The sequence below is a fragment of the Ornithorhynchus anatinus genome, chromosome 19 (genome assembly GCF_004115215.2).
Source record: "Ornithorhynchus anatinus isolate Pmale09 chromosome 19, mOrnAna1.pri.v4, whole genome shotgun sequence".
Taxonomy (NCBI): domain Eukaryota; kingdom Metazoa; phylum Chordata; class Mammalia; order Monotremata; family Ornithorhynchidae; genus Ornithorhynchus; species Ornithorhynchus anatinus.
In genome coordinates, this window is record NC_041746.1 from 19,617,288 (window position 1) to 19,643,710 (window position 26,423).

The following is a 26,423-nucleotide window of genomic DNA, read 5'->3' on the forward strand; positions in this document are numbered from 1 at the left end:
AGGAATTGAGGGAAAGAAATACAGGAGGAAGAAAGATGAAGGGGAAAGGTGGAATTCAGTCACTCAATAGTATTTATTGAGCAGTCTCCTTATACAGAACACTCTGTTAAGTGCTAGGGAGCATGCAATAGAGTTAGGTGATATGGTCTCTGCCAACAAGGAGCTTACAGTCTAGCAGGGGAGATCACCGCTAAAATAATTTGCTGTTAGGAGGAGGAAGGAAAAGTGGATTTGTATATGCTGATGCTTAAGTAATAGGTTATGTAAGTTGTGTACTGAGATGCTAAGTGGGGGTTGTAAGGACCCAAATGCATGTAGAAATGGTGAAGCTGCAGGTCGGTGGAATATAACCTGGACCAAATCCAAAGTCAGAGAAGGCCCCCTGGAGATGATGTGATTTCAGAAGAGTTTTGGAACCAGGGAGGGCTGTGGACTGGTGGATTTCCAAAGGTCGGGAGTTCCAGTTTCGGTGAAGGAAATGAGCCACAGGTTTGCGGCACAATGAGTAGGTTAGTTTGAGTGGGACCGAGTGTACGAGGTGGAATGTAGACGGAGAAGAGAGTGGGTAAGTAGGAGTGATAGAGGTGATTGAGCACCTTAAAGCCAGTGGTCAGGAATTCCTGCTTATTGTAAAGGTGAATTGTCAAGCACGGTGAAGGTTTGAGAATTGAGGTGGCTGGGAAGGCGTTAAGAAGGGGGAGGAGAGAAAAGAAAAGGAGAGGGTGATTGCTGTAGCTTCCACATCCATGAGTTAAGGTCTCCTTCTGTGAACTCGCAGGAGCTCAGGGGCTTGTTGAAGGATGATCGGGCCGAGTTAGGTCCAGTGCCGTTCATTGACAAAGCTACCCTGTGGCTTTGGAGCCTCATTACCTGGTCCGTCCCCAAAGTGTCACTCCGGCTCCCTGGGCAGATGCAGGGTAAGATGGGCACCTGGGCCGCAAAGCTGAAGGAAGAGCATTTTGGCTGATGTCACAGATGGCTGAGGTTTGAGAAGCCAATGTGTGATTTCAAGTGAGTGTTAACATGCGGCTATAGGAGGGAACACAAATACCTGCTGAGCATATTTGAAAAATGACCTCCACACGATCATGATGCGCTCCCCATCGTAACTGAAAAGAGTAGAAGCAAATTCCCAGCTTGGAGTCATATAAAAAAATTAGTTTGGGTTGGGTTATTTATCCAAGCCAGGTCAACGTTAGTAACCGTTTTTAAGTTTACTTCTGATGGTTGCGGTCTTTTGCCTCTATTTTTATCTACGTGTGCTGACTGTGGCTAGAAGCCAGATGATTCATGGTCTTTTGCTAGCTCTGCAGCAGTAGAGCTATTTCTTAGGCAGTACAAATAGGTGTAAAAATATACGCGGGAATCGTCTGTTGGTGTAAACTGTCGTGTTGTCTTTATCTTATTCTCCTTTTTCTCTTGCTGCAGTTTCCCCCCTGTGAATTTAGTTGTCTTGCCACTTTGAATAATGTGGAGTCAGTGTTTAAAAAAACTAATTTTTTTCAATTGACCTATTTAGGGATCTGGAGCCTCATGAAGCAGTTAAATGGAAGGAGAAGGAAACTCTTGGTTTAGTATACGTTAATGAGCCATGTTCTTGTTTCTGTCATTTGCATAAAAGCTTCATTTTCAATCAAATGAACATTAAATTGTTTACAATAGTTCTTTAAGAAGCCGCCCCATATAGATGCAAGAGACTTCATCGAAGATACTGTTCAGTGAGCCCTCATCGTCCACCGGTTTCAACAATGCAGATTTGATTACATATATGAGAATGTGAGAGTAACTTGCCCACCGTGAAAAAAATTGGTCTTACAAAGGACCGGAACATACGAGGGGACAAGGGAACGCCACATACTTTCTCCCCGCTGCCCTTAAAGGTGGACTTGCCTTGAAGCTACCAACTTTAGTTGTTATATAGGTTGGTTTGTTGGTTTTTTGGGAGCTAATGGTCTGAATGTTGCAGCTTTATATTTTTTTTAAAGGTGCACACTAGTATAGTTCTCCCCCGATTAGCCTATGAGCCCGTCGATGGGCAGGGATTGTCTCTATCTGTTGCCGAATTGTACATTCTAAGCACTTAGTACAGGTGCTCTGCACGTAGTAATCGCTCAATAAATGCTATTGAATGAATGAATGAATATACATTTTCCACATTACTTTTGGTGAATTCTCTGATTTCTAGATTGTTAATTTTGCCAAAAGCAAGGTTTACCAGGAGCATAAGCCTAGTAGTAGGTGAGGTTTTACCTGCAATATAATCCCGTAGAATCCCACCTAGGTCTGAAGGTTTTTCACTTGGAAAGGTGGAGCAGAGTGAACCTCACCTTTCCCTCAAACCATCACAGATGAGAAACCGTGAGATGTGTTGTGTGCTTCAGTAATGTATGGAGTGTGTATGTGTGTGTGTTTGTATCTGTGTGCGGGAACTCACTGAGAGTAGTATAAATCCAGGCCAACCACTTGCTGCCGACCCCTCGCCCACGTCCTGCCTCTGACCTGGAAAGCCCTCCCTCCTCAAATCTGCCAGACTCACTCTCCCCACCTACAAAGCCTTATCGAAGGCACATCTCCTCCAAGAGGCCTTCCCTGACTAAGCCCTCCTTTATTCTTCTCCCACCCCCTTCTGCGTCCTCCTGAATTCCTCCCTTTATTCATCTCCCCTCCCAGTCCCACAGCACTTACGGACATATCTGTCATTTATTAATTTATATTTATATTAATGTCTGTCTCTCCCTGTAGACTGTAAGCTAACTGTGGGTAGGGAATGTGTCTCCTTATTGTCGTATCGTACTCTCCCAAGCCCTAAGTACAGTGCTTTACACAAAATAAGTGCTCGATAAATACGATTGATTGAATGAATGAATGATTATGCACAGGTGATCATCGACACCCTGAAATCAAGACTGTCTGGGCCCAACCAACGCTTTCTTTTTGTTCAGTCTAGATTAGGTCCTGGAATTTCAGTCTCTGCGGACTGATTTCTGGCTTTTTATCTCTCCAACTCTGTCCTTAAATCAGGAAAGATGTCAAAACTTTGTTTTAGAAAAGGCAATTATAAGAGGTCTGAGGGATTAGAAAAGGGAAGCCGAATGACTAATTATAACTGCTGTGTTGTTCTGGAAATACACTGTAGGTGAAGTAGAGAAGCAGGTCTTTTCTTCAAGTATTTTAAATGATAGAAGCTTGTCATTGAGTCATTTTTAGAATCAGGAACTGAGTACATGGAACTCCAGGAGACATCTAGTCTCCTGATACCCATTATTTTGACCAAATTAAAGGATGTTTTTGATTGGGCTATTAAAAAATGAAATGTATGTTCTCAAAGGGTGGTGCTAGGTGTTGTATATTCATTCCTTAGTGCAATAGCTATGTAACTCTTCTCTTTGTTTTTTACCCCTTTCCTAACAGCAACACTTCTTATCCTTCTGCAATAAAGGTATAAAATTTGAGCTCCTAATGAAAATTTATCCAATTCAGTCTGTGATTTTTGTACCAAAACATTCTTTGCTTTTCATTTTCTTCTCTGATAGACTATATGACAGAAGACTTTCCTTTTTCCATTTTCTAAAAAATGTCTGCCTTCTTCTTTTGTTTTTAATGGAATTCAGGCCCTGTACTGAGCGCTGGGGTAGTTACAAGATAATCACGTTGGACACAGTCCATGTTCCAAATGGGGCTCACAGTTATAATCCCCATTTAACATCTGAGGTAACTGAGGCATAGAGAAGCTAAGTGTCTTGCCCAGGGCCATACAGCAAACAAGTGGTGAAGGTAGGATTAGAACCCAGAGCCTTCTGACTCCCAGGCCCATGCTAGGCACTAGGAAATGCTGCCTCAAGTTCCTGTTAATATTTCTTGGATTTCACCCATCTCAACAATGTCCAGTCCAGAGGGCCTCTTTATTAACACAAGCAATAACAGCTCCTTAGAAGTATCCCAACATTGGAAAATGAAATTTTTCTCTCTCACTTAACACCTCTCCTTACATTGGCCTTTTTGTTTGGATTCAAAATGCCAAATTGTGGATACACTCATTTGTCTTTTTTGAGATTTTTATCTTTTCAGTGTAAGGGAATGAATCAAACTTTCAGATTTTCTAAAAATTTCATTTAACAGATGAAATATAATGAATTTGGGATGTTAATTAATAGGTGATATTTGGATTTCATCCACATATGGGGATGATGATGATGGTGGTGGTGGTATTTCTTAAGCGCTTATCGTGTGCCAGCCACTGTACTAAGCACTGGGGTGGATATGAGCAAATCAAGTTGGACACAGTCCCGGTCAAATGTAGGGCTCACGTTCTCAATCCCCAGTTTACAGATGAGGTAATTGAGGTGCAGAGAAGCGAAGCGACTTGCCCAAGGTCACACAGCAGACACGTGGCAGATCCGGGATTAGAACCCATAACCTTCTGACTCCCAGGCCTGTGCTCTATCCACTAGGCCATGCTGCTTCTCTATAACTCTTGTTCCTCGACAGATTTATAGGCTTGTAATGGGCATTTGGCATTTTATGTTTTGGGAAGAGTAACATTTAAAGCATCATAAACTTCTTTGCCTTTTGCCTCTGCTATGTTCATAGATTCCAGAAGGGCTTCGTGTATGGACCTCAAGCCTTGGAGATAGCAGAATATTCAGCAGAAGGTAAAGAGGAGTGTTGCCTTCTGGTGTCGTGTACGTGTGTGTGTGTGTATATATACGCTGAGATTGGTACCGTGATGTATTGAGACAGCTTTCCAAGGAGAAGAATTGTTCCAAGTATTTTTCCCGGTGAATTGAAACCCTTATTTCTACAGCATAATGCACACTTTGGATTTGAACCTATTAAAGTATCCATATAAATTCCACTTGAGACTATTGAATAGCTGAGTCGGTTGATATATCCTCCCCCTTCTGAAAACTATCATCGAAGAAAAGGCTTAGAGTGCTATAGAATGCGTAATATATTCAAGCACTCATCTTCACCAGATAATTTTTTCATGTTAAATGGGAAGTCGTCCATGCCATTATTCAAAAGCTGTAGTAATCGTTCTTATTCCAAGAAAAGCTTCTGAGCTGTCAATGCGCTGACAGCTTTTCATTTCAAAACTACTTCTGTCGTGAAGGAAAAAAAGAAACATTAAAAACCCAAACAACACAGTATCATTCCTGTTTTATGAACTCTGTATTTGGAGTTACTGTTTTTATTGGGTTTTGTTTTCAAAATCCACCCATATGAGGGGGAGAGAAGACTGTAAATGTGACCAATAACTAGAAGTTTGGAAGTGTTTTTCGTAGGTAATTCCCCACTCATTTTTCAGATGTGTCAGGTACCAGATTGCAGATTTTAATTTCTGGGAGTTCATGAAACAATAATGTAATATCTTCACACGGGCCTATCCTAGAAGGCCTCCTTCAGGATGTTCTGAGCAAAATAACCACCTGGGTCAAGTCAGTGGTATAATGGATGGTTTTTAAGAACAGTTCTTCCCAAAGACTGCAGGAATGAAATAAATGATCTTGTTAGTCCTGTCATTCAATCATTTGTATAAGGTTTAACGATACACATCTGGAAGGCCTTGCATAAGGCCTTCCGTGAACGACTGTTAAATCAAAATAATTTGTTGCCTTTTCTAAATTTAATACAGTATAGTAGTCCCTGGCCTTCCCAGGTCTTTTTTGTTCTAGCTTTAGCCTGATTGTGGTTTGCTGAACCCAGCCGCTGGCATAACATTCTGTAAAGTATTCTTGGCCGCATTCCAGAGGAGTGCGGGTTAGAGGGGCATGAAGTGCCCTGCGCCAAGTTTTCGGCAGTCTTTGTTCAGCTGTAGTCTGCGCATGTTCTGTGAGCGTGTACTTATAAACTCTTGGTCATTATTTTTTAAATAAAAAAAAAACCCAGTATTGCACACACCCAAATTATTTTCCTATGCAGATGGCATTTGTGGGGGTTTGTCTGACTCATCCCCTGCAAAGCAGCTTGACCTAGTGGATGGAGCCCAGGCCTGGGAGGCGGAAGGACCTGGGTTCTAATCCCAGCTCTGCCAGTTGTCTGCTGTGTCACCTAGAGCAAGTCACTTCTCTCTGTTGCAGGTACCTCTTCTGTAAAATGGGGATGAAGACGGGGAGCCCCATGTGGGACATAGTCCGTGCCTAACGTGATTAGCTGTATCTCTCAAGTCTTGCACTTGGGATTTGCTCCCCTCCCTCAGCCCCACAACACTTTTATATGTATCTGTTGCCGAATTGTACATTCCAAGTGCTTAGTACAGTGCTCTGCGCGTAGTAAGCGCTCAATAAATGCTATTGAATGAATGAATACGTATGTATTTACATATTAACTTGCCTGTAAGGTCACTGTGGGCAGAGAATGTGTCTATCAACTCTGTTTTATTGCCATATTATACTCTCCCAATTGCTTAGTACGGTGCTCCACACACAGTAAGCGGTCAATAAATGCAATTGATCTACCCCAGCACTCAGTACAGTAATAATAATGATAATTCCGGTATTTGTTAAGCAGTTACTCCGTGCCAAACACTGTTCTAAGTGCTGGGGTAGATACAGGGTAATTGGGGTGTCCCACATGGGGCTCACAGTCTTCATCCCCATTTTACAGATGAGGGTACTGAGGCAGAGAAGTGATTTGCCCAAAGTCACACAACTGACAAGTGGCAGACCTGGGATTAGAACCCGTGACCTCTGACTCCCGAACCCATGCTCTTTCCACTAAGCCACGCTGCTTCCCTGACAGTACCTGTCACGTAGTAAGTGCTGAATAAATACATTAAAAATATCCCAAGGGAATATTGTTCACTCATTTAGAGAATGATGAGCAAAGCAGTGGCATGGATTTCAGATATAGAGATCCACTTATTGTCAGTCATTGTCATATTTACTGAATGCTTCCTGTGTGCAGAGGACTGTATTAAGCGCTTGGGAGAGTACAGTATAACAATACAAAAGGCACATTCCCTGCCCACACTGAGCTTATAACCTAGAGAGGGAGACAGACATTAATATAAAGAAAATTATGAAACATAAGTGCTGTGGGACTGGGATGGAGGATGATTAAAGGGAGCAAGTTGAGGCGATGCAGAAGGGAGTGGGAGAAGAGGAAAGGAGGGCTTAGGAAAGGCCTCTTGGAAGAGCTACGCCTTCAATAAGGCTCTGAAGGAGAGGAGAGTAATTGTCGGATATGAGGAAGGGAAGGCCTTTCAGGCCAGAGGCAGGACGTGAATGAGAAGTTGGCAGCGAGATAGATGAGATCGAGGTACAGTGAAAAGGTTGGCATTAGAGGAGCAAAGTGTTTAGGAGAGTGGTGAGGTTGGATGGGACAAGGTGAATGACTGCTTTAAAGCCAATGGTAAGGATTTTCTGTTTGATGCAGAGGTGGATGGGCAACCACTGGAGGTTCTTGAGGAGTGGGGAAATGTGACCAGAATGTTTTTGTAGAAAAATGATCTGGGCAGCAGAGTGAAATTTGGACTGGAGTGGGGAGAGACAGGAGGCAGGCAAGTCAGCAAGGAGGCTGAAACAGTAATCAAGGCAGGATAGGATAAGTGCTTGCATTAATATGATAGCAGTTTGAATGGAGAGGAAAGGCGGGATTTCTGCATCAAACAGAAAATCCTTCCCATTGGCTTTAAAGCACTCAATCACCTCGTCCCTTCCTCCCTCACCTCACTACTCTCCTACTACAACCAGGTCCACACACTTCGCTCCTCGAATGCCAGCCTTCTCACTGTCCCTCGATCTCGTCTATCTCGCTGCCAGCTTCTCAGCCACATCCTGCCTCTGGCCTGGAAGGACCCTCCCTTCCTCATATCCGAAAATGTTACTGGCCCACAATAGGTAGGACTTTGAAAAGGATCGAAAGCTACAGAACCTGCTACCAAAGCTGTAGAATAGAAGGAACCGCTAAAAGAAAATCCACATGTACAGTTTTCTGCCTCCTAAATTCCTGAACAAACCTTGTGCCACAATATTAGAAGTTGAGAAACTCTGGGATGAACTCTACTCCCTCCTATTTAGACTGTGAGCCCCGTTAGGGACAGGCCCCGCGTCCAACCCAATTTTCTTCTTTCTCTCCCAGCATTTAGTACAGTGCTGGGCACGTAGTAAGGACTTAGTAACTACAATAGTTATTGTAATTATATTTCTTGTTATTATTATGGGTGCTCCATTCAGAGACAATTGCTCTTAGATGGGTTTTGGGAGTAATATCGTCATTAATACAGTAAATGGCGATTATAAAGCAGTTTTATCAGACACAGGTCCCACTATAAGGAATCTAAAACAAATGAGATCAGAAGATGCCGGGAATTTTAGTATGGGGAAAGATAATAGGTTTGGCCTTACTCTGCAGCCCTTTCCTTTGAGCATAAAGAACTCATTTTAGGCTACCTTCCATCCCAAGGCTAGGGCTGTAAGGAAGGAGCGAGTTGGTTGCTTGAATTGTGACTATTAGTTCTCCGGGGAGGTTGAGGTCCAATTTTCAGATGTTTTGGTGACATCTAGGGGGTCTCTGAACACAGGTCCAAGGATCAGTCCTTCCTCCGTAGCCTGGCTCTTAAAGCTAAAATCACCTTTATCAGTTCATGAGAATAGAACTGGAGGGGAGGAGGAAACTAAAGGTGTGCTTTTTGTATTTTGGGGCATTGAAGGTGCACAACCACATTTAGGCAGTATAATGCAAGAGAAGGGCCACATCAGACCAAGTGGGGCCCAGAATTACAGCCCTCCCCATCCAGCGGTCAGGGGAAGAAAGGCCCCTGCACCCATCTAGCCCCATTCTCAGGGGAAAAATGGACAGTGGGGACATTGGTTTACCAGCAAGATTAGAGAATGAACTTTGTGGCCCCACTCTGGCCCCCCTCCCACCCTTTCCAACCATCCTGAGATCAGCTCTGCCCCTCCTACCTTACCTCGCTGAGTTCCCACTTCAACCAAGCCCACACATTTTGCTCCTCCAGGATTACTGTACTTTGATCTCATCTGTCACGCTGCTAACAACTTGCCCGTGTCCTCCCTCTGGCCTGGAACTCCCTCCTCCAGCATCAGTCAATCAGTCAAATTTATTGAATCCTTATTTTCAGTGCTCATTGTGGGCACGGAATGTGTTTACCAACTCTTTTGTCTTCCAACCCTGCTATATTATACTCTCCTAAGCATTTAGTAGAGTGATCTGCACACAGTAAAAACTTCAATAAATACGATTGTTTGCAGAACACTGTGCTAAGTACTTAGGAGAGAACAATATAGCAGAGTTGGAAGACATGATCCCTGTCCACAATGAGCTTACAGTCTAGAATTAGAGATGGATATTAATATAAATGAATAAATTACAGATATGTGCTATAGAGCTGAGGTAGGGGTGAATAAAGGGTACAGATTCAAGTCCAAGCGCAACACAGAAGGGAGTGGAAGAAGAGGAAACGTGGCATAGTCGGGGAAGGCCCCTTGGAGGAGATGTGCTTTTAATAAGGCTTTGAAGGTAGGGAGAGTTGTCAATCTGTCAGATATGAAGAGGGAGGCCGTTCCAGGCCAGAGGCAGGATGTGGACAAGAGGTTGTCGGCAAGAAAGATGAGCGGGATTGATGGAGTAGTTTGGCATTAGAGAAGCAAGAGTGCGGGCTGGGTAGTAGGAGGAAATCAAGGAAGTAAGGCAGGCGAGGGGATTGAATACTATAAAGGAGTTTCTCTTTGATGTGGAGGTAGATAGGGAAACGACCGGAGGTTCTTGAAGAGTGGGGAAACGTGGACTGAATGGTTTTGTAGAAAAGTGATCTAGGCCAGCAGAGTGATCTGTGGGCTGGAGTAGGGAAAGACAGGAGGCAGGGAGGTCAGTGAGGAGACTGATGCAGTAATCAAAGTGGGGAAAGGATAAATCCTTGGATTAACGGGGTAGCAGCTGGATGGAGAGGAAAGGACAAATGATAATAATGCTGGTATTTAAGTGCTTACTATGTGCCAAGCACTGTTCTAAGGGCTGGAGAAGACACAAGCTTATCAGGTTGTCCCAGGTGGGGCTCAAAGTCTTAATCCCCGTTTTACAAATGAGGTAATTGAGGAACAGAGAAGTTGTGACTTGACCAAAGTCCCAAAGCTGACAAGTGGCGGAGCTGGGATTAGAACCCACGACCTCTGACTCCCAAGCCCGTTCTCTTTCCACTAAGCCACGCTGCTTCATATTCACGATGATATTAATGATATTGGGAAGGTTGAATCCGCCTACTCGAATCTGTATCCTTTAAGCGTCTTGATACTCACTCCTACCCTCGGCCCCACAGTCCTTATGTCCATATCTTTATACTCTGCCATTTCCCCATTCTCTGATTTATTTTAGTGTCTGTCTCCCCTAGACTGTAAATTCCTGGAGGGCAGGGTTCATGTCTACACCCTATTCTGCATTGTCCTTTCTTAAGTGCTTAGTACAGTGTTCTGTACACAGTAAGCAGTCAATAACTACCATTACTTGATTAAACCATATTATGACTCTGTGGTGTAATTGCCCCTCCCAGAAATATTGTCAGTCAGTCTTATTTATTGAGCTCTTATGGTGTGCAGAGCACTGTTCCAAGCACTCGGGAGCGTAAAGTTTAACAGTTTTGGATGATGTAATCCCTGCCCACAAAGAGCTTACAGTCTATATTGTAATTGTTTATCACATATCCCCCTGTAGACTGTACAATCGTAGGCAGAGAATGTGTCTGTTATATTGTTGTGTTGTAGTCATTCATTTAGTCATATTTATTGAGTACTTACTGTGTGCAGAGCACTGTACTATGTGCTTGGAAAGTACAATACAGCAGTAAAGAGAGCCACACCGGGCTTACGTTCTAGAAGCGGGGAGATAGACATCAAAACAAGTAAACAGGCCTCAGTAGCGTCAATATAGATAAATAGAATTATAGATATATACATATCAAAGCAAGTGAGCAGGCATTAATATAAATAAATAGAATTATAGATACGTACATATATACACAAGTGCTGCTGGAGAGGTGGAGCAAAGGGAGCGAGTCGGAGGGGAGGGGGAGCTGAGGCAAAGGGGGGCTTAGTCTGGGAAGGCCTCTTGGAGGAGGTGAGCCTTCAGTGGGGCTTTGAAGGGGGCTAGTGTGGTTGTTGTATTGTCTCAAGCCCGTAGTACAGTGCTCCGCACACAGTAAGCGCTCAATAAATACGACTGATTGATAGTTGTCAGCAGCTCTAGCCGCCTGTGTCAGAGGAGAATGAGGGTAAGAACATTACAGTACAGCAGGGAGGGGCAATTCCTTTTTGAGAGGGGAATACCAGAGGTGGAGGAGAAGGTGGGGAGAATTAATTCAGTGGATTCATTGAAAGGGAGCCCCCCCCCACCCAGAGAGGAGGAAGAGGAGACAGCACAGCAGGTATGGAGAGGCATGTCATTAAATGCCTATTTTCCGTAGCACTTGACAAAGTATAGTAGAAGAAACATCTTCTCAATTGCCCTCTTCTTTCTCGTCCCCTTGCTTTCTTTCTTCTACTCCTCCCCTTACTGCTAGATTAAGTGCTTTTACGACCTGCATGCTTTATTGTATCTAAAATTGCCCAGAAAAGTGGGGCAGTTATGAGTGAAAATGGTAATCTTGTGCTGTGGATACGTCAAACCTTGGTTTTGAGACCGACAACTATAGCCAAAGTTTACTGATAAATACTGATCATATCGTATTGTAATAAGTTAAAAAAAACAAGCCTTAAAGACTGTGAGGAAGGCTAATAATCATATTGATTTTTGAGCAGTTCTTGAAATCTTTATTTTAATAGGTAAGACATTAATTTTAATTTGTCTTCCTTGCTGGACTGTAAACTCCTTGTTGGCAGGGAATGTGTTTACCAACTCTATTGAATTTGCTCTCCCAAGTGCTTCGTACAGTGCTCTGCACACAATTAGCTCGCAATAAATACCGTTGGTTAATTTTGACCTAAGAACATTGCATCTGAGTTCATATCCAGGTTTTGGGCAAATATCTTGATTTCTTTCTTCTCTGTAAAATTGGATGGCTGTTTGCTTGCTCGGTATTTATCACACTAGGTTATTGCAATAATCTATGAATTATGGGATTACTACTGTAATTTCTCAGAAGGAGGGTACTCTGCAAATTCAAAATAGTGGCGTAATTCTTACTTTTACTCCTTTTCAAATTAGTGGATTAATTAAAATATAGTATTTGTGATAAAACATCGGTGGATCTGTAATTTTCAAAGATTTCTTTCAGTAGCTACTAAGAAAAAATATTATCTCATGTGAACATAGCTTAGGTGAGGTTTTGTTCCAGATTTCTCATAGAAAAACAAAAGGAAGAGAAAGAAAATTGATGTTTAAGGCACGTTAAATTCGTCTGATGTTGGGAATATTCAGCTGCTTCGGAAATATATATCTATTATTGCCGTTCTGCCTAGATAATGTTTGTTTACCACCTTGGCTCAGGTCCTTAATTATATTCCAACTAGTAAAATTGACAAACGTCGCACCAGTGTCTGCAGTGTCTGCTTGATTATTTGTGAGCGTCATTTAGGATTTTGATTCATTTTATAGTGAAGTCCTAATTTTGTCTGGGATTTACCTTATTGATGGTTTCTCTTCCTATATGCCATCATGATAATTAAAATAACATAGGATCCAGCTCCAAAATTTCATCATGATTAGTCTATAGCAAGGCTGGATTAAAAGCCCTGGGGCTCTGGTCTAATTAGTTTTGTGGGGTTCTCCATGTGGCAGTTGAGGAGGATTGGATTAACTCAAGAACTCACAGGGCCGAAGCCCAGGATCATGGGCTAATGCAAAGTCCAAATACCCAACCACGCTGCACAAGTTTCTGTGGCCACTACAGCCACCCCTGTCCCCACCCAAAACCACTCTCAAGTCAGGACAGATGAACACATTTTGTCTTCCAGTCACTCAACACCCCACAACGAAATCCCCTCTCCTTGCAGCTCTGGCCTGTTGCTGGAGACAATCCTGATATGTGATGGACATGCCTGGTGGCTTGCAAGTGGGCAGGAGGATACAGGGTGAGATTGGGGCAGGACTGTGGTTAGGTTTAGGGTATGGAAAGTAGGCAAATTGGGGTAGTGTGAAGAGCAAGGGATGGTATCTTTGAGGAGGGACAATGGAACCAACGGTTGGCTGCTCCACAGGGCCCAGTGGGCCACCTTGGGATGGGGGTGTGGATCTCTCTGCCTGTTGCTTCTATTTGCTGTTGTGGGACATTAGTATGCCACAGCTGTGGTATAAGGGTGTATCTCCATATTCTTGCTTGACTAGGGGAGAAAGCAGACATGAGCAATCTGGGAAAGAAAGTGTTAACTTTTTCCCCAAGTCAGGAATCTGTAGGCCCTCTCTGGGTGGGCAGGGGGACCCCAAGCTGGGTTACTTGTATTGAAAGGGCAGAACCTCCTTGGTGGTCTTCCACTTTCACCTGCAGGGCAGTTTTCCCTTTCAGCTTCCTAACTGGCTTAACATAGTCTGTCCTACTCACAGTTTCTTCGATAACAGTTTATTCCGCGTTTGGACTCGTCCTCTTGGGGTCTGGCTGCTCAGTCCGGGCCTGAGAGCAGATTTACCTTCCCTTCCCTGGTCCTGGTGTAATCTCTTGAGAGGGAGAATCTAAGGGAGTTTGCTCTCTCTTCCTTTCTTTCCTCCTCGGTAGTCTAGCCAGGATACGACATGTTCCCAGGCTAGATTAGTAGCTGTTTGGGTGGAGAGAAAAGGGTGGGTCTGGGAAATGTTGTGGAAGAAAAACCAACAGGATTAAGCAACACACTGAATATGACAGTTGAAAGAGCCAGAAATCAAGGATCATGCCGAGTTTCCAAGCCTCCCAAACAGTGAGAAGAGTGGTGTTGCCAACTTTCAAGGGAACTTTAGGTGGGAGAGAGGATTGAGTACTAGTGTCGGGAGATAATGGAGTTCAGTTTTTTGACATATCGAGTTTGAGGTGCCAGCAATATATCCATATGGAGATGTTTTGCAGGCAAGGGGAAATATGAGATTGTAGATGTGTGGATAGATCGGGGCCAGCAAGATTGAATTGGGAGTCATCCTGTGCAGATGGTAGCTACAGCCATGGGAACAGATGAGCTCCCCAAAGGAATGTTTAAAAAAGGAAGACGAGCACGGGATCTGGAACAGAGTTGGGTGATGAGAAGCGGAATAGCCAGAGACTGGGAGAGGTGGGAGGTAAACAGTTGTGATCCACTAGGTCAGAGGTGGCCGAGAGGTCAAGGAGGATTAAGATAAAAGTAGACACCGTTAGATATAGCAAGGAGGAGATCACTGGTGACCTTGGAGAATGCAGCCTCAGTGGAGTGAAGGGGGCAGAAACCAGATTGTAATGGGTCAAGGAGGCTGTTGGAGGATATGGAGACAGTGGTTATATACAACCCATTCTTTGAGTTTGGACAGGAATTGGATAAAAGAAATGGAGTTAGAGTGGTGGGATCCAGAGAAGACTATTTTTCGTCGGGGAAGATGCGAACAGGCTTGACTTACAGAAGGAAAAGAACCGTCAGAGTGAGGGATTGCAGAAGACAGGAATGGATTGGATCCCTCCCTGTGTCCGATTGTGTTATCATGTAGAGTCCAAAGTTTGGTCCTGAGCAAGTGCTTAATATCGTAATTTTTATTCTAATAATTATGAAGATGGATGGGAGGTGTTTTTGTACATTTATGTATTTACAGAAGAAATACGGAAAAACTACCACGGCATGACCCTATTTCTAAATGGTTTTAAATGACCAAAAATGTTATTTTAACAAAGAAGCCTGAGGTCATGTAGCTTATTTCCCCACCTCCAGGCAGAATTCCACTTAAACTATGTCAGATGAACGGCATCCTTCCGTTTCAAAAAAGTCTTTAGAGAAGGAGATTCCTTGGCAAGCTATATTAGAGTTTAACTGCTGCAGTCAGAAAGTTCGTCCTAGGAGAACGTATATCTAGGGGAGATAGTTCACAGCTTGTCACCACCCTCCGTGTAGGTGGCCTTCAGACCCTCCTCCTCTCTCAGGAGTGCTGGCGGGTTCTTCCTGCTGTCTGTCTCCCAAAGGGTTCCTGGTAGGCTACCTGCTCGCATCGGGTGGGATACTGGTTATTAAAGAACTCTTATTCTTCCCTTCACACAACAGTTAGCTCTTTTCGTTTCTCCAAACAAATGAACTTCCTGCTCATTCTAGACCTAAGTGGAAGTATTTTAGAGATGGGAAACCGTCAGGCCATCGGGAAACCCCTACTTCCATTCCCAGTGCCTGTCTTACTTTAAACCAGACCTAGTTCTCCACCCCTACAATTAGTTCTCATCCAAGATGTGGATAATATATCAACTGCCCCTAGTCCAGGGACAAATTTTGTAGAATATTGGTCGTTCTGCTTCCGGCTCACCAATCCTGGGGCTCCTCTTGTCTTCAGAACATCTGAAATCATGAGTTAGTAGTATCTTGAACCTTAGCTCTGCAGAGCACCGTACTAAATACCTAGAACAGTATAATAGTAGATCTGATCCCTGCCTCACAGAACTTCATTAGCATTTATGGAGATTCTGGTGGGCAGACCACGAACCCAAGTCCTTAGGCTTACAGTCGTATTCTATATGTTAGCCCTGTCCTCAAGGAGCTTACAGTCTAGCAGGGAAGATAGACACCTAAATAAATTACAATTAGGAGGAAGTAATTGAGTGTATAAGATAGGTTTGTTAGTGCTATGGTGAATTTTCAAGTGCTTAGGGACCTTGAAGAGCTAAAAATAGCAGTTGAGACAGCCATCTAGACTGCCAGCTTATTGTGGGCAGGGACTGTGTTTGCTAACTCTGTTGTATTGCACTCACCCAAGCACTTAGTACAGTGCTCTGCATTCAGTAAGTGCTCAATAAATATCATTGAATGAAGTGCGTAGTTCAGTGCTCTGCACGTGGTAAATGCTCAGTAAATAATGTCGATTGACTGATTAACAGATTAAAGGTGAGCAGATGAGAAATTAATCTAGGGAAGGCCTCCCGAAGGAGATGTGATTGTCGAAGAGCTTTGAAGATGGAGAGAACTGTGATCTGTTGAACCATTCCCTAGACCAGTTTACCTCCTTTTTGCATCGTCCTGACTTGCTCCCTTTATTCATTGTGCCTCCTGGTCCCACAACACTTATGCATGTATCTGTGATTTATACATTTATTATTTATGTTTATATTGTCTCTCTCTCCTTCTAGACTGTAAGCTCATTGTGGGCAGGAAATGTGTCTTTTTGTTGTATTGTACTCTCCCAAGTGCTTAGTACAGTGCTCTGCAAGGAGTAAGCACTCAAGAAATACGATTGAAGGAATAGAGGAAAGTACCAATCCTGGCAATGTTGCAGACGAAGAACAAACAGAATTTGACAGCAGTATCAGGGTTGAAGGAGAGGAGGCAAAGTGGGGGTATTGGGGGTTTCTGGAGGGAGTTGGAGGTCAGAACTAGTTGTATAGTAGTCTGAGGGAGAAGAAATAATGTTGCTGAATGGAAGAAAGGGCAAAGCTTGAGAAGGTAAGGATGATAATAATTGAAGTTTTTGTTAAGCGCTCACTGTGTATCAAACACTGTACTGAGAGCTGGGATAGATGTAAGGTGATCAGGTCGGATGCAGTTCCCGTTCCACAAGAGGGATCACTGTTTAAGGAAGAATTTGAAGCATCTGAACATGGCGTGGTTCTTGGATTTACACCAGCAGTGCTCTGTGACATGAGCAAGGAAGAGCACTGTGGAGATTATCAAGGGTTGAGAGATAGTAATGATGATAATAATTGTGGGATTTGTTAAGCGCGATGTGATGATGATAATGATGATGTTGGTATTTGTTAAGCGCTTACTATGTGCCGAGCACTGTTCTAAGCGCTGGGGTAGACATAGGGGAATCAGGTTGTCCCACGTGGGGCTCACAGTCTTAATCCCCATTTTACAGATGAGGGAACTGAGGCACAGAGAAGTTAAGTGACTTGCCCACAGTCACACAGCCGACAAGTGGCAGATGTGCAGAGTACTGTACTAAGCCATAAGGTAGATACACGATAGGACCGGTTGTGTGAGATTGATGGAGGGACAGGGAAGTGAGGGAGTTCAGCTTGGCGGATAGGATGGAGTTGAACCTGTGGATTTGTGCATCAAGAGAAAGAAGGTTGGGTAGAGATTCCAAATGAATCATGAGGTCTTGGAATAGAGGGGAACAAGCTCAACATGTCTAACATTGGACTCTTCATCCTGCCCCTCAAATCCTCTCTTCCACGGTGTTTTTGCTGTACTCAGCAGTGAGAAAGAAATACATAGATAAGGTATAGACACGGTCCTTGGTCTCAAGTGGTACGTTATTTTTTAAAAAACAAACAATGTAGAGGGTGGGGGTGGTTGTTGGTTACAGAGCCAAAAGAAAGATGAGCAAAGATACAAAGGGGGAAGATGATGACAACCCTGAAAGGACTAGCTGGAATGTGTCTACCACCACTGGTGAACTGTACTCACCCAAGTGCTTAGTACAGTGCTCTGCACACAGTAAATGCTCAAATACCATTCATTGACTTTTAACCTCCACATCGCTCAGACCAAAAGTCATGGCCATGGCTGTGCTGGTGTCTTAGGCAGGGTTCTAAATGTGTGGCCAAGACTTTCCCCAGCCTAGAGGAGGAGGCCTAGGGAGCCCCCATGTCTCTGGGGCGAAAGCAGCTTCCTCCCTGCATGACTGGGCCCTGGGTATTTGGAGTGTGGAGAAGCAACATGCCCCAGAGGAATGAGCAGGGGCCTAGGAGTCAGAGGACCCGGCTTCTAATCCCGACTCTGCCACTTGTCTGCTGTGTGACCACACTTAACTTCTCTGAGTCTCAGTTCCCGCCTCTGCAAAGTGGGGATTCATTACCTGTTCTCCCTCCTCCTTTGACTGTTATTCCCATGTGGGACCTGTTGAACTCCTAATACAGTTCTTGGCTCATAGTAAGCGCTTGTCGACTACCAAAATTATTAACATCATTATTATTATTATTATTAGCAGTGGAATAGATCACATGGTTGCCGATGGCTCAGTCCTTCCACGGGCTAGAGCAGGAGACCATGCAACTTGTGTCCAGGTGGAAGTGTAACATTTTCCACATGGCCAGACCCTGTGGATTGGAAGCAGGGAGAGTAGTTTATTGGCAACACCTCCAACCTTAGTGTTATCCTTGGATCACTTCTCTCTTTCAGCTCCCATATTCGGTCAGTCACCAACTCCCTTTGGCTCTTTCTTCAGAACATCTCTATAATTCCCCAGCCCCCCTCCATCTGAACTGCTTCCACAGTGGCAGTTGACTACTGCGTCAGCCTCCTTGCTGACCGCTCTGCTTCCCGCCTCTCCCCACTTCAGCCCGTGCTTCACTCTGCTGCCCAGATCATTTTTCTCCAAAACTGGTCAGTCCACCTTTCCCCCCTCCTCAAAGACCTCCAGTGGTTGCCTATTCACCTCAGTATCAAGCAAAGACTCCTTACCATTGGCTTTAAAGCACTCAATCACCTTGCCCCCTCCTACAACCCAGCCCACAAATTTCACTCTTCAGATTCCACTGTACCTCTGTCTTGTCTTCCTCGCTGCCATACTCCAGCCCATGTCCTGCCTCTGGCCTGGAACCCCCTTCCTTTTCATGTCCCACAGACGATCACTCTCCCCACCTCAAAGCCTTATTTAAAAGACAGGAGACATTCCTCAACTAAGCCCTCATTTTCTCTTGTTCCTACTCTCTTCTGAGTTGCCCTTGAATTTGGATTTACACCCTTCATTCACCCTTGCCTCAGACCCACGGCACTTCTGTACACATCCATAATTTTCTTATTTATATTAATGTCTATCTTGCCCTCTAGACTGTAAGCTGGTCGTGGGCAGTGAACGTGCCTACCAACTCTTTTGTACTCTCCCAAGCACATAGCTCAGTGCTTTGCACACTCTAAGTGCTCAGTAAATAGAATTGTTTGGTTCAAGCACTTGTCATATCCCTTCTCAGCCCCTGAGGGACCTCCCTGTCTTCAGCCATTCCTTTCTCCAGTCCATATTTTGTTCTGCTGCCTGAATCGTTTTTCTAAAACATTGTTTTGCGCTCATCTCCTCATTCCCCACTAGCTTCCAATGGTTGCTCATTCCTCTCTATGTCAAGCAGAAATTCTGGACCTCTGGCTTTAAGCCCCCAGGTAGTTCTCTATCCTCATTCCTTTCCCCCTGCACCCAACTCTCCGGCTTTGCTGTCAAGCCAACCTACTCACTGTGCTTCGTTTTCATCCCTCTCACCACCAGTCTCTTGCTCATGTTCTCCTTTCTGCCTGGAACTCCTTCCTGGTTCAATAATAATAATGGTGGTATTTAAGTGCTTACTATGTGTCAAGCACTCTAATTGCTGGGGTTTACGTTCAGCAGACCACTGCTCCCCCCATCTCTAAAGTCCTCCTGAGATCACATCTCTTCCATTAGGCCTTACCTGATGTACCTTTCTCCTCCCCCCCTTTATTTTCCCACCTCTGCCACTCCAGCACATCTTGGGTATTTCCTCCAACTGAAGCCCTTAAGGATCTATCTTGAAACTCTGTTGCTAGAATGTATTGTAGTGTCTGTCTTTCCCTCTCAATTTTAAGCTCCCTGAGGGCAGGGATTGCGTCTACTAACTCTGATGTACTCTTCCAAGCATTTAGTACAGTAATAAGCACTCAGTACTGTTGTGGGACTGATTGGCAGAACTGTTTTGTAGGGAGTGGGGTGTGGGAGAGAGGTCAGTTAAGAGGTTTTGTGATGAGAGTGATAATTCAAGAGTTGGTGTGGTTTGAAGCGGTATAGTGTCTTGTGATCAGATGCAGTGTGTGTCCGTATCTCCCCCCTCTTCAAAAACCACATAAGGTTGCCCACCCACCTCTGCATCAAACAGAAACTCCTTACGGTCAGCCTTAAGGCACTCAAACATTTCTCTTTTTTCTACCTTCCTTTGCAGATTTCCTACTACAACCCAACCCACACTCATTGCTCCTCTAATGCCCCTTCTTACTCACCTCCCTTCTCTCCTTCTACATCCCAGCCGCACACTTCACTCCACACTCCTCACTCTGCCTCAATCTCGCCTGTCCCATCGTCGACCCCTGGCCCACGTCCTAACTCTGGCTTGGATGCCCTCCCTCCTCAAATCGCCAGTCACTCCCCCCCCCCTTCAGAGTCCTACTCAGTAGGCTCACCTCCTCCAAGAGGCCTTCCCAAACTAAGCCTCCCTTCACCTCAGCTCCCCTCCCTTCTGTGTCACCTCGACTCGCTCCCTTTGCTCTTCGCCCCCACCCTAGAGCACTTTTGTATATATGTATATATCTATAATTCTATTTATATTGATGCCTGTTTACTAGTTTTGATGTGTATATATCTGTAATTCCATTTATATTGATTCTTGTTTACTTGTTTTGATGTCTGTCTCCCCCATTCTAGACTATAAACCTGGTGTGGGCAGGGATTGTCTCTCTTTATTGCTGAATTGTGCTTTCCAAGCGCTTAGTATAGTGCTTTGCACACAGTAAGCACTTAATAAATACGATTGAATGAATGAATGAATGAATAATGCCAACCTATTGTTTACTGTATCAGCCTCCTTTCTGACCTCCCATCCTCCTGTCTGTCCCCCCCTCTCCAGTCCATACTTCACTCTGTTGTCTGGATCGTTTTTCTACAAAAACATTCAGGACACGTTTCCCCACTCCTCAAGAAACTCCAGTGGCTGCCCATCCTCTTCCGCATCACACAGGAAGGCCTTTCAGTTGCCCCTGAACTGAACCCCTCCTCATCCCCCTCCCCACAGACCAGCCCTCCTCACTTCACTCCCATCCAATCAATCACTCGAATGCTTACTGTGCGGAGAGGACAATGCCATGGACATTCCCTGCCCACAACGAGCTTACGGTTTAGAGGGGGAGACAGACGTTACTATAAATAAATTACAAATATGTATGTACATAAGTAGGGTGTGGTGAATGAAAGGAGCAAATCAAGAAAACACAGGGGAGTAGGAGGGAAAAAAAAAGGGAGAGATGAGTCAGGGAAGGCCACTTAGAGGAGATGTGTCTACAATAAGGCTTTGAAGGTGGGGAGAGTAATTGTTTGTCGGATGTGAAGAGGGAGAGTGTTCCAGACCAGAGGGGGCCGGTGTCCCCTCCCTCGGTGCAATGCTAGGTCCCTGGTGCACCATATGGGATAATAATAATTGCGTATTTCTTAAGCGCTTACTATGTGCCAGGCACTGAACTAAGTGCTGGGCTGGATGCAAGTAAACAGTGTTGGACGCAGTCCCTATCCCAGGTGGGGCTCGCAGTCAACCCCCATTTTACAGATGAGGTAACTGAGCCCCAGGGAAGTGAAATGACTTGCCCAGGGTCACACAGCAGATGAGGGGTGGAGCCGAGACTAGAACCCAGGACCTTCTAATCCAGATTTAGGGGCCCTGGCGGCCGGGTCTCTTCCCTCTGGACTGTCCCAGCTGGGGGATGAGAGTGGGTACGACAACCTGGGCCTTTGCCCCCCTGGCTTGTGGAGTAGGTGCTGGAGTCGGCGGTCCTTTTCTCTGGCGCCGTCCAAGGAGTTTGTGTGAGTGAGTGCGTGTGTGAGAATGAGTGTGTGAGTTGGGGGGGAACATGGGAGGCGCAGTGGACAAAGAGAAGCAGTGTGGCTCAGTGGAAAGAGCCCGGGCTTGGGAGTCAGAGGTCTTGGGTTCGAATCCCAGCTCTGCCATTTGTCAGCTGTGTGACTATGGGCAAGTAACTTAACTTCTTTGTGCCTCAGTTCCCTCATCTGTAAAAAGGGGATAAAGACTGTGAGCTTCATATGGGACCACCTGATTACCCTGTAAATTTACCCCAGCGCTTAGAACAGTGCTCTGCACATAGTAAGCGCTTAACAAATACCAACATTATTATTATTATTATTATTATCTGCGGCCCTTCACTACTCGGTATGGCTCAAGAGGGGTCGCCCCACTTCGGACTTCCTGCTCCATCGCTGCTGCTCATCTTGCTGCCTCTCACAGTCCTCACAGCCCCGCTGCCTCGGTCGGCATCTTGGCCCCTTTTGTAATGTAGACTTACAAGCTTTTCTAAAACACGAAATAATATATTCTTTCCACTTATGATGGACTATTAATATTAAGCTCTTATTTAATAATGCAGAGTCCTCTTGGAGGTCTCCAGTGTTTCTTCTCTTTAAGATATCTAGATTATTATTGTAATTGGTTTTTGCCTTGGTTTTCTGGGCCTAGAAATCAAACTCACGAGATTGTAATTTTCATGGCCTTGGTGGGTCTCTTTAGATTTTTTAAATAATTCTCCAGTTTTCCTTAAGTGATTCAAAAGGCGAGCTAGTAGTTTAGAATTTAAAGTCTTGGATTTGCAAAGCTAATAAAATGTTTTGTTTTTCTTGTCTCTCAAAATGGGTGCAGTCCTATGAAACGTATATTTTTGTTTGTTTGGTTTTTTAACCACATTTTAGTTTGCACATATGTCACATACATTGAGAAACAGCATGGCTTATGGAGTAATAAGAAAAATTGTGGTATCTGTTAAATGCTTACTACGTGCATTAACTATACTAAACGCTGGGATGGATACAAGTTAATTGGATTGGACACAGTCCCTGTCCCACGTGGGACTCCCAGCCTCAGTCTCTATTTTTCAGATGGGGCAACTGAGGCACAGTGAAGTGATTTGCCCAATGTCACACAGCAGCAAGAGGTGGAGTCAGGATTAGAACTCATGACCTTCTGAGTCCCAGGTCTGTGCTCTATCCACTATGCCTTGCTGCTTCTCTGAGCATGGGCCTGGGCTTTGAGGACCTAGTGTCTAATCCCAGCTCTGCCCTTGTCTGTGTGATCTTGAGCAAGTCATTGAACCTCTCTATGTCTCTCTCATCAGCACAATGGGGATTCAACACCTGTTCTCCCTTCTGCTTAGACTCTGAGCTCCACGTGACACCTGCTTATTTTGTATCTATCCCATCACTTAGTGAAGTGCTCTGCATATAGTAAGTGCTTAACAGAAACCACATTCTTACTGTTCAAATTGACTTTGTTTCTTTTTCTTTTACAACTTGTGAATAAAAGAGGCTATCTAGGAAACACTGAGTATTTGGAACATGCCAACCAACTCTGTTTTTACTCTCCCAACCACTTAGTACAGTGCTCTGAACAGAGCAAATACCACTGATTGTTGTGAAGGCCCTTTATCCAAAAAATATTTGTCTGAGGAAATGTGGTATCCTTAAATAGGCAAAACAGCCTAGATATTTTTAATGTAGGCAAGTTATTTTTAAAAACCTGCGATCAGATTAGGATTTAAAACATGGCCCTGGAGGTTTGGGAAGCATGATCAGGCCATTTTGCTCTATATCTAGCCCCGTTTTTCCAGTGCCCCAAACATCAGAATGTCGAGGATCCCAAGAGGTTAAGTGCTACAGATTTAAAATCATGACTTGCGTGAATACACTTTTCCTATTTCCTCCGCTCCCTGCATAATTGCCGTGCACTATTGGGCTGCTAGAACATCGCATCTCAGATGGAAAAACAATAAAAGTTGAAGTTTGCTCAGTATGTTTTTGTACGTGTGCTTGTTGCATAATATTCTTATTGAATGCACCTATTGGGATTTGGGGTTTGTATGTTTGGGGTGTATTTGGAAAATCCTTGAGGAGATTTATATCTCCTTATATAACCGTGCGTAATTGGAAGAATGTGCTACTCAAATGAGAGAATTCAGGGAAAGCTTTCTACTCAGTGTTACTGATGTCGATCTTTGGTTGCTTCGGGGGGTTTGCCAGGTATGGGCTCGTTCAAAACCTTGTTTGTCTTCCAGATAATTATTAATGCATAGTGCTTTGTGAGAAGCGGTTCATAATCATTTTCGTGTTGAATTGTGTGTATGCAAGCAGAACAACGATCAGCAAGTAGGGGCTTTTGTATAAGTGAACGTCTTCGAGGGCTTCTGATGATGCTCTCACCTTGTTGAGTTGAAAGACTTTTTCATATTCTGATTATTAGCTTCCAGATTTCTTGTTGTATCCTCAGTAGGTCGAAAAGGACCGCACCTAGTACGCAGCTCTATTTTCCTGGGTTGACGATTGGAAACGGATTCAATCATTCATTCAGTTGTATTTAGCGAGCGCTTGGGAGAGTACAACAATAAACAGACACATTCCTTGCTCACAACGAGCTTACAGTCCAGGGGTGGGGGGAACAGACATCAATACAGATAAATTACATATCTGACAAGACCCCTCCAGTAACCTGCATGATCATTGTGGAATAAACTTAGAGACTGATAAAGGCCTCAGAGCAGACGAGCATTTTCTAGTAATTGTCAGAGTCAGGATTATTGGTGGGTGAAGGATTCCACAATCAACGACAGTCGTCCTCCCGGCCCCCAGAGACCCCCCAATTCAGTAGGCAGTTGTCACAGATGAGGTTCAGAAAGATTTCCAAGAGCTGTGCTTTGGAGAGCCGCAGGCTCAGACAGCGAATCCACGCAAGAGAGCAAGCTCAGGGAGTCTCTTTCACACCAACACGTTTTCCTGGCCTGCTCTGGATCCCACTCAGTGTCCCACCTAAGGATCATTTCTCCAGGGGTCTCTGAGCCCTGCACAAAACCCCCAGCATGCATGCGTCTCACTGCAGACCGTTTCCTGCCTCTGGCCTGGAGCACCCTCCCTCCTCATTCCCTCAGATGATTACTATCCCTCACTTCAAGGCCTTATTGAAGGCATATGTCCTCCAAGAGGCCTTCCCTGATAAAGCCCTCCATTCCTCTTTTCCTACTCCCTTCCGCGTCACCCTGACTTCCTCCCTACGCTTTTCCCCTCTCCCAGCCCCACTGCATTTTTGCAAGCATCCGAAATTTATTTCTATTAATGCCTGTCTCCCCCTCTAGACTGTAAGTTTGTTGTGAGCAGGAAATGTGTCTGTTGTTATACTGCTCTCTTCTAAGTACTTAGTACAGTGCTCTGCATATAGTGAGCACTCAATCAATATGACCGACTGGCTGCTCTGTATCTTCACCCCATGTAGATGGGCCTAGGGCTTTCATGGGAGGGCTGGGGCCTGGATCATGGGATCAGGAAAGAGCACGGGCCTGGGTGGCAGAGATCCTGAGTTCTAATCCTGCCTCCGCGACTGATCAGCTGCATGACTTTGGGCAAGTCTCTTGACTTCTCTGTGCCTCTGTTACCTCATCTGTAACATGGGGATTAAGACTGAGTCCCCCGTGGGGACAACCTGATTACTTTGTATCTACCCCAGTGCTTAGAAGAGTGCTCGGCACATAGTAAGCGCTTAACAAATGCCATCAATATGATTATTAATTTATGGGAGGCAGCGTCTCCAGGTGGTTGGGCAGTCAGCTTCTGAAAAACTCCAACTCCTTAATCCTCCAGCTACAGTTCCCCCAGAAATTTGGGCTGCTTTCTTCTGAGATTCACCAAGTATCGGTGGAGCTTCTCTGGGTGCCTCGTTTTCTTTCTTGTCCTTGCAGGCTGCTTTGCCTGGGCACATGCCCACAAACACACCCATCGTGGGTCTGAGCACCCTAAAGTGATGTCAGAGCCAAAGCTTACCCAGCCCCAAACCCATTCAAGTTTTTCTGTGCATCTCTGGTGGCGACACTTTTCATTCAACGATATCTGGCTGATGCACAAGCAGAAAAAAAGGAAGAAAGTTGAATGGAAGAAAAGTTGTATATTTTCTCTCAGGGCATCTGTTTCATGGCTAACTTGTGAAATCTTCCTAGTAAAGATACCTGAATGAGGAGCAGAATTAACATCTCTCCTTCATTCAGGACATTCAGAAGAAATGAGAAAGATGAAGAGTTTGACCAGGTCTTGAGTGGAGTGGGAGTGAGCACTTCATAAGCCTTAGTGAACATGGCTAAGAGAGAATCTATGAACCAGAAACTATTAAAATTAGTATTTTACTAAGGAAAATGTATTTAGAAGGGACTAAAGAGGAAATAAAATTAGAGAGAAGCAGTGTGGCTTAGTGGAAAGAGCAAGGGGTTGGGAGTCAGAGGTTGTGGGTTCTAATCCTGGCTCCCCCACTTGTCAGCTGTGGGGCTTTGGGCAAGTCACCTAACTTCTCTGTGCCTGTTACCTCATCTGTAAAGTGGGGATTAAGACTGTGAGCCCCACGTGGGACAACCTATCTTGTGTCTACCCCAGTTCTTAGAACAGTAAGCGCTTAGCAAATACCATAATTATTACAATAATAATTATTACTTTTATTAAACCGCAAAACCCAGAAGTAAACTGACCAACCCTTTGTTCTCTGGTTTACTTTCCCCAAATTCATAACAGTAATAACAGTAAATATGGTATTTTGTTGGATGTTTACTATGTGCCAAGCACTGAACTAAACACTGGGGTAGATACATGGTAATCAG

At 44.5% G+C, this 26,423-nt stretch overlaps 1 protein-coding gene across 4 annotated transcripts in view; it reads left to right on the forward strand.

The window, feature by feature from the left end:
• The window catches only part of CDK19 (cyclin dependent kinase 19), a 258,620-nt gene that overhangs the window by 21,967 nt on the left and 210,230 nt on the right, over positions 1-26,423 (forward strand). Inside the window, exon 2 of one of the 4 annotated variants that reach the window (XM_029047095.2) lies at positions 4,591-4,652. The exons of the other annotated variants lie outside the window; for them this stretch is intronic. The gene's annotated coding sequence lies outside the window, so the exon portion shown is untranslated. The remainder of the gene's footprint in view (positions 1-4,590; positions 4,653-26,423) is intronic. 4 annotated transcript variants of the gene reach the window in all.